Here is an 8464-nt window from a genome sequence, read left to right on the forward strand (position 1 = left end):
AGCACATTAAAAATGAGAAACTAAGACTATTCTTTGTGTTTCAGATTTATGGGGAGAAAAAGAGTGATTGATGTATCATAAACAATTTTTATTTGGTTTCCTGTGGCTAACGTGTGTGAAGAACATGTGACTATTCTTTGTACCTACCATCACTAGCAAGGGTTTCCTTACGTATATTAAGTTAAAATTATAGTTCAGCGGTCATATAATAAAGATGATGTGTGATCCCAGAGGAAGGACAGAATTTTGAATAACACTCTTTTTTCACCTCTCTACAAATCCCTCTTTTGATCAAACAAAGACAACATTTTTAAAAAGTTGACTTGGGCCTATGGACCAAGGATTAAGGTAATAGGTATAATTAATTCTATGTGCCATATAATGACATTAACTCTGGTTTTATGAGTCAGGCACTAATAGGGAGTTAAATCCATTGTGTTTAAGTTCAAACCCCAGCTGCACCGCATACCAGCTAGGAATCCTGGGAAGTTACTCTCTCAGTCTCTGTTTCCCCATCTGTGGAAGGACTGTTCAAAGGCAATCAGCCTTCCAGGAAATGTTGACGTCCCCCAAGGGTGAAACAAGGAGGCCTGTGGGATTGGCCACATGACTCAGGTACAATAAGGAGAACCCCAAAGGAGTTCCAAGCCAGCAAGTCTCACCTCTGCACCTGCCAAGCTGATGGGCCCCACTATGTAAGTTAGACACACTGACAGCTAGGTTTCTCATAGCCATTAAGAAGGCGATTCCCAATCTCCACCGAGTGCTGGCCCCTGGGGGACTGCTGCTGAAGACAGGAGGAGTTACACATCTTTTGATTTTGCCCTCACTACCATGAGAACTCCGAGGTCACAGATCAAATCTGGCACTTAACAGGAAGAAGGAAGAAAGGCAGTCGTGTACGCATTAAGGTCTCCTTGGGGGAAATATAAATAGACACACACACACACACACACACAGCTTTTCAAATCAGTTTAGACCACTGGTTCTCAAACATGGCTGATCATCAGAACCACCCAGTAAGTGTTCTAAAATATGATTCCTGAGCCCCAGGAACCTAATGCATCTGAAAATTGAGGCATGAGGCACAGAAGTCTATCTTTTGTCTGTTACTTAGTTTTTAAAGCTCACCAGAGAATGCTAAAACCAGCCACTTTGAGCAACCATTGACAAGTATTTGTAATAAAAAAGCCCGAACAGCAGGAATCTTGGATAATTTCACTTACTCCTCAGAATGACTGACCAAGGGCTCACCATTGTTCATTTCTTATCCTCTGCTTTGTCTTGACTTTTGTGAAGCTTCTCCCCTCCCACAGGCTTCTTTGCTTGGCCACCAGCCTGGGACAGCACTCAGGTGTCCCTTAATCTGCTTCCCAGGACACTGGGCTGAGCACAGTGAGAGAGCTTTCAGTCAGACCCCAGCCTTCACACCCCCTTGCTTGCGCAGCTTCCTGTTGCTACTATGGTCTGCTTACCTGTCCCTGAGAAAGAAAAACCTTTTCTGTTTGTGCTTGAGGCAACTGCAGATTCCTGAGATTGGAAATTCTTCTGCTGCAATTGTCCTTTTGAATAAAGTTTCTCGTTAGCTAAGTCTGGGTCTGTTTGTGTTTGATAAGGCCTTCTGACATAGAAACTGTGATGAGCCCACTTTGTGTAAGAGCAAAGTGAGGCTTAGAACAAAATTGTAGCTTCCCAGGGTGCCATAAATGGGAAATTTGGATCCAAACCCAAACAGTTGAGTATTTGAAGGTGAGAGTCCACCCTCTCAGCCACTGTGCTAAGTGGCCTCATGGAGCCTCCTAAAAGCATCTAGGAAAACATGCTTCCTTATTTAAGGCTCCTGTGTAGAATGAAAACACTAAAATTGTGTGATTTTTCAAATGTTATAATTAATGCTGCCCATTAATTCATACTAACCTGAATTTGTGAATATCAAAAAACTATAATCAAAATTAGTATTGTATATAATCTTTCCGAGCACCTGTATAAATACAACCACACTCTGGTCCCCTGGTTGCTCACTCTTTTTACTTCCCAAGTATTTTTCTTTTATTTTCTTTTCTAATTACGTTTATTGGGGTGACATTGGTTAACAAAATTATATAGGCTTCAAGTGTACGATTCTATGGCACATCATCTGTATATTGCATTGTGCGCCCACCTTCCCCAATTATTTCTATTTACTGACTTTATCCTTGGTGTGGAAGAAACCAGGATGCGGGAGAGGAGATGCCAGGATGCAGATTTCTAGAATCATCAGGGTTTAAAAAGAAGAAAAGAAAGAGCAGGTTCCTAAGCTCTCTGCCCCCGTGCAGCACCAAGGAGGCTCTCCGTGTCCCCTGTGCCTGCCACCCTGCTTGAGGGGCTGACACTCGCAGAGCACGACTCAGGTGTGGACACCACTCTTCACAGGTGTCAGCCCCACTAACAGCACAACCCTCGGCAGCAGTTGTGCTGATGTTGCCTCATATGAGCAGTGAGGAGGCTGAGGCACAAAGAGGTTCAGCAAGAAGCCCAAGGTCACAGAGCAGCCCAGGGGCAGAGCTGGCATTACACACAGGACATCTGGCTCCAGAGCTCCCCCCAACGCCACCAGGCTCTCCTGCCCCATCCCCCAAAGACTGTCCCTCTGCCGCACTACAGCTCTGCTGCTTTCCACAGACCACACAAGGCTGAGCCCTTCTCAGCACCGAGCAGACCAGCAGCACGTTCAGTCACAGGCTCCATCACAGGACTCTCAGCGTGATACGTGCATACAGACCCCGATGTTAACAGATTCTTCACACATCTACTCCTATTTGTTTTCACGATAAATATCTACTATTCATTGTCAAGGGTCTTCATATATCTACTCTATTAGTTCTCCAGAAGCTCCGTGAACTGAGTTCTACGAAAACAGCGGCACTGCAGACATTGGGAGCTGCTGTCTGTGGTCTGCAGCTGAAAATGCCGTGATTCGAGCTACATTTGCTAATGTGCGTCTTCTGCAGGAGTGCTTTGTGTTCACTATTTCAGTGTGGCACTGGGCCGAGGAGGAGAGAACTGGATGCTGGCTGAGACAATAGTAACTGTATTGCCGTGGAAAAGCTTCAGGCTGGTGGCCTCACTGGCCTGGGCTGTAAATGGAAGCTGAGTCAGGCTGTTGCTACATCCTCTCTAAGGCTACCATGCTCGGGTTTGGGGATTGCCAAAAGTAGCCTAGGTCTTTAAATTTGGGTCCACAGAGCTTAGCCTCTATGAAGAGCTTTAAAAACCCCCAATATCCAGGCCCCACCTCCAGAGATAGTGAATTCCTTCAGCCCAGGCATTAGTCCTTTTTTTCTTGTAACTCACCATGTGATTCTAACAAGGAATGAGGAGGCAGGTTTGAGAACCAGTGCTCTGGAGTGTTCTCAAACTTGAATATTCATCAAAAACACCTAGAAGGCTTATTCCCACCCCAAAGTCTCTGATTCAGTAGGCTTGGGGGTGAGGCATTTCTAGTAAGTTCCCAGGATACGCTGATGCTGCTGGCTCAAAGTTCACACTTCGAGAACTGCAGAAGTTTCCACACGCTCTGAAATGGTATAAATGGTCAGATGAGCATATTTCTCCCCTACTGTGGAGAGAATGTTTATAGACTGCAATAGAGTCTCAAAAAACCTCCATGATCCCAGGGATTAAGCATCAGATTTAGAGTCTAATCATGAACTTTAAACTTTTTGAAAGCAAGGATTCATAGCAGATAATTTTGCAACTTGTTCAGTTTTGAAGTAGTCCCAGGGTGTGTGTGAGTGTGTGTGTGTGTGTAAGTATCTGAGCAATAAAAAAAATACAATAAAATGGCACAAAAATACATATCAACAATTGAAGCTAAAAAACTAAGCAAACAAGAACAGAGACTGAATCATGGATACAGAGAGTGTTTTGATGGTTGCCAGATGGGAGGGGGTTGTGGGGAGTGGGTGAAGAGGCGAGGGGATTAAGAAGTAGAAATAGGTAAGTCCAGAATAGCCATGGGGATGTGAAGTACAGGATAAGAAATGGAGTAGCCAAAGAACTTATATGAATGACCCATGGACATGAACCATGGTGGGAGGATGCCTGATGGAATGTGGGGTGCTGGGTGGAGAGGGACAGAGAGGGAAAAACTGTAATAGAATAATCAATAAAATATAACTTTTAAAAAGAAACTTTAATGTATATGGTTTTTCATCCTTCTAAAATTTTCATTTTAGTGCATGTTTTATAATATATGCAATACATTAGAACAGTCGTCCACATATATAATTTATAAATAAATAAAAAGGCAAACACACATGCACCAGGGCTTCAAGACAAAACTGTGGGGAGTCTACTCATCAGGGGTTGTGTCCTCAATCTTCAGAGTCAGCACAGCCACCTGGAAGCTTGCTAAATGAATGCAGACTCCCAGCCCTCAGCCCCATTCAGATTCAGGAGTCAGGGAAATTCGCATATTACCCTGACATCTTAGGACATTCTGAGCAGTGACCCATTGACTCCACCATGAAACTTGCTCAGAAAATGCCTTATTACTCTTAATACTTAAAAATAACGTTATTCTCACATAAAAGCCACAGATCTCCTGTCTATAAAGGTGACTGCAAAGAAGGGAAAATATCAGTATTTTGCATGTCTTTCTACAACCCCTTCCCTGAGAGACCCCACTCTTTTCCCTAGGGGCCCCATCCCTCCCCCTAGCGGGGCTCTGCTCACAGCACCAAGCAAGACCAACTGCTGCCCTCTAGTGGCCACTCTGCCCAGAAGGCCACTCAGGAGATAATTTCTCAGAGGCAGGTTTGGCCACCTTCTTAAAGAATTCCATATTTTTCTACTCCTCTCTCCCCTCTTCAAGAAACTTTTTCCAAAAGCCCTGTTCATTCAGGACACGGAAGGGTGGGCAAACAAGTCAATCGGAGGTGGTGTCATCCAGAGGAATAGTTGTAGTGTCAAAGACAACGTGCTCACAAAATATATTCATTCATTCAACAAATATTTTGAAAATATTTGGAACAGTATACGAGGCATTGTTCAAGGTGCTCATACAAAACAAACAAAAATTCCTGCTCTCACAACGCTGGCAGACTAATGGAGTGAGACAATGAAGAAGTGAATTAGCTCTTCTCTTAGCTGGTGTTAACTGCTGTGGAGGAAAACCTGACCGGGAATAGAGGGAAAAGCTCCCGCAAGGAAGAAGAAGAGCATTCATCGACCACCTATGAGTTGAATTACCAGGTGTTTTACATAAGTCACCTCTCCTATTGTTCACCATTCCCTCATTGTAGCCTCCCTCTTTTTATTATAATAGCCAGTTTTCCATGTAGAGAAACTGAAGTTCCAAAACTTCAGGAAACTTGGCCAGAGTGTTGATCGATAGCTGCAGGCACTGACGTTCTTGATGATTTGCAGGAACAAAGCCCCGTGCAAAAGTGTAACGGACACTGCTCACACCTGCCTGTTTCTTCGGCTCACACACCCACCTCCTCCAGGACCTGCCACGAGGTGGGGAAAACACCAGCCACCTTCCCCTTAGTGTTTCCCTATCCTCGTTCTCTGAAACCCTTTTGTTACTCTACATAATTCCATAATACATTCTCTTTCTAGAGGGCAAGGGGTTGGTGACGGCTAACTTCGGCTAATCACACAAACTAATTTACTCCATTTATAGCCCTATTGTCAAATCATTACCCAGGTAATATCTCTGGGTGGAGCCTTTTTCTGGAACCAGTTACTAATCTTAATAGTGGAAATGTCAGGCCCTCTAGTTGGGCAGTGAGGAACAAGCTTGCTGAAATTATGTCATTTATGAGGATCGGAGTCCTAGTTAAAGTATGTTTCTCATCTTCCAGTCTCAGAACTGTCAGACTCTCGAAAATGCTACAAGAGAGAGAGTGCGCGTGAGAGTGCATGACACAAAGCCATCTGTCTCCTGAACGTAGAAAATCCGTTCAAACACTAGGGAAAGTTATTCCGTGAGGCAAAGTGAGTGTTCTGCAGATAAGGAGAATAAGAAATAAGACACAGAAAGGCTAAGTGAATTTTGGAAACTATAATTATTATCTGTCATTGCAGATAGAACTGGCATTAGTGCCCGACTTCCAGCACTGAGGTTTTGAGGGCTTTTATTTCTTTGTTTTTTGTCTACTCATCTTCAACTCTTATACTTTCAGGATGTTAAGAAAGCAGATTGAATTGAATTAAAAAAAACAATATTAAGAAGATGTTAATTCTATCTAAATAGCTCTAAAAGTATAATGCTACCCCACCACACACACACACACACACACACACACAGGTGGACTACTGCTGCCTAGCCCCCTGGACACAACAGGTTGTCATTATACATTGTTCACCTTCCATTGTCCCTCCCAGGACTTTAATGGTTCCCTATGCCCAGGATGCTCTGCCTGCTCCTCTCGTCCTACCTCACCACCCAGCCCCAAACGATCTCTCTCTCTAGAACTTCATTAGCACGCACTTGATACTAAACATATAAAATAGTACATGAGGTCTGTCCAGAAAGTGTGCAGCCACGTAAAATGAAAAATGGAGACATTTCTCAAAGAAGATACAAGAAACACTGTACATGGGACAATGACACCTCAGTCCCTTTCAAAGTAGTCACCTTGGGACCTCACATAGCTCTCCCAATCGCCATCAGCTATCCCATTGTATTTTCCTGGATCTCATCAATGGTCTGAAATCTCTTCCCTTTCAAAGGTGATTTTAGTTTTAGGAAAGACAGAAGGCACAGGGCACCAAGTCTGGGCTGTAAGGGGGCTGAGTCACCTGGGTGATTTGATGTTTTGCCAGAAAACTCTGCATGAGACAAGATGCATGGGCAGGCACATTGTCATGATGAAGCTGCCAATCACCAGTTGCCCACAACTGCAGCCTTCTGAATCATCTGAATAGTTTCCCCAGAGGAATGTTCAAGATTAATGCAAAATTTGATGCAGATTCGTTGCTCTACGCAGTCACTTTAATTGCCTCAGCCACACAGTGCACATGCTCACTCAATGACGTCTGCCTCCCCCACTGACTAGTACAGTGAGGTCATCATTGTTCATGCGTGTGCATTCCACTCCACTCTCCTTAGCTGCCAGGTTACATTGATGTTGCCCAAACTGTTCTCATTACATTAACAATGGCTGGACTTTTTCTGGACAGGCTTCATATTATTGTTTTGGAGGCAGGGGCCATGATATCAATTTCTTCCTGTCCTCATAGCAGCAAATAGGCCTTTGTACATGGAGAGGACCACCAACTTCTCTCCAATTTTGTCCACTTTCACTTTTCGGCCTGTTTGCCTGAAGTTGCTCTGCTATTGGGAATCCTCCTGTGGCTTCCACTATGTAGGATAAACTCTAACTCAGGAGCAAAGTGCATGAACCCCTTAGAGGGTCACCAGCTCCTTCTACCTTATTGGGCCTCGCCTCCTGACTCATTGTCCCCACACACTCTCCCTCCAGGGCCACGGACCTCACCTCTCTTCTGCCAAAACCCTGTGCTTTCCTATATGCTCTTTTCTTTACCCGAAATGCCTGGGGAACTCCTTGAAGCTAGGAGTCCTTCACTGCCCAGTTAGAGGGCCTACTTCAGACTCCCTGACCTGCTTGATGCTGTTCACTCCTCTTCTTCCTTCCCTGCTCTGAGCTCCCATTACTGTTTGTTCCACAATATGTGGCCCTGATTAAACTGTAAGCTCAAAGAGGATTGAGTTTTCTTCATCCTTGTATTTCCAATGCCTATTCAGTGCCTTCAGTGTGGCAGGGGCTCAGCAAGTACAGAGGTGAATGGATGAATGTGAAATATGTGTTTGCTTGTTGTTGATACTCGTGACCCCAACTCTATTGGGAGACATTATGGAAGGTCCTAAAAGATTTTCACATTTTTGGGCATATTTGGGAGAAATCAAGTCTGGCTTAGGACCAGAGGCCCCAGATTCACCAAACTCTCCTACTATTGGATACGCAGCTGGCTACCTGTAATATTTGGTGGGAAACATGGTAATAAAATGTTAATAATTTCTTGGCTTAATTTTTGTAATTATTTCTGTTATTAGGAAGTCCTTATGTCAACCTCTTCTTTCGTTTACTTACAGTGGGATCCACTCATAAAATCCCTTCATTCACAAGATTGCAATGGGCAGGGCTGGCTTCCTGGACATGCTTCCTGCGTAATGGCGCAGGGCCCCCAGCCAGAAGAGCCCCACACTTGGTTTAATGCTTTAATGCCACCATCTTGCAATTCTTAAAAAATTTGAGCAGGGACCCCATATTTCATTTTGTACTGGGTCCCACAAATCCCGTAGCCAGTCCTGCCAATGAGTACATGGTGCACTCTTCTCAACTCTTCCCAGTGTGCTTGGGCCTTCCCGATTTTAACACTTAAAGTCCCTCAAAATAGGAAAATTTTCTGTACCAGGCAAAGCAGAAGAATTGGTCACCCTACTTCTGGTCCT

This window comes from Desmodus rotundus, chromosome 2 (assembly GCF_022682495.2).
Source record: "Desmodus rotundus isolate HL8 chromosome 2, HLdesRot8A.1, whole genome shotgun sequence".
In the NCBI taxonomy this organism is placed as follows: Eukaryota; Metazoa; Chordata; class Mammalia; order Chiroptera; family Phyllostomidae; genus Desmodus; species Desmodus rotundus.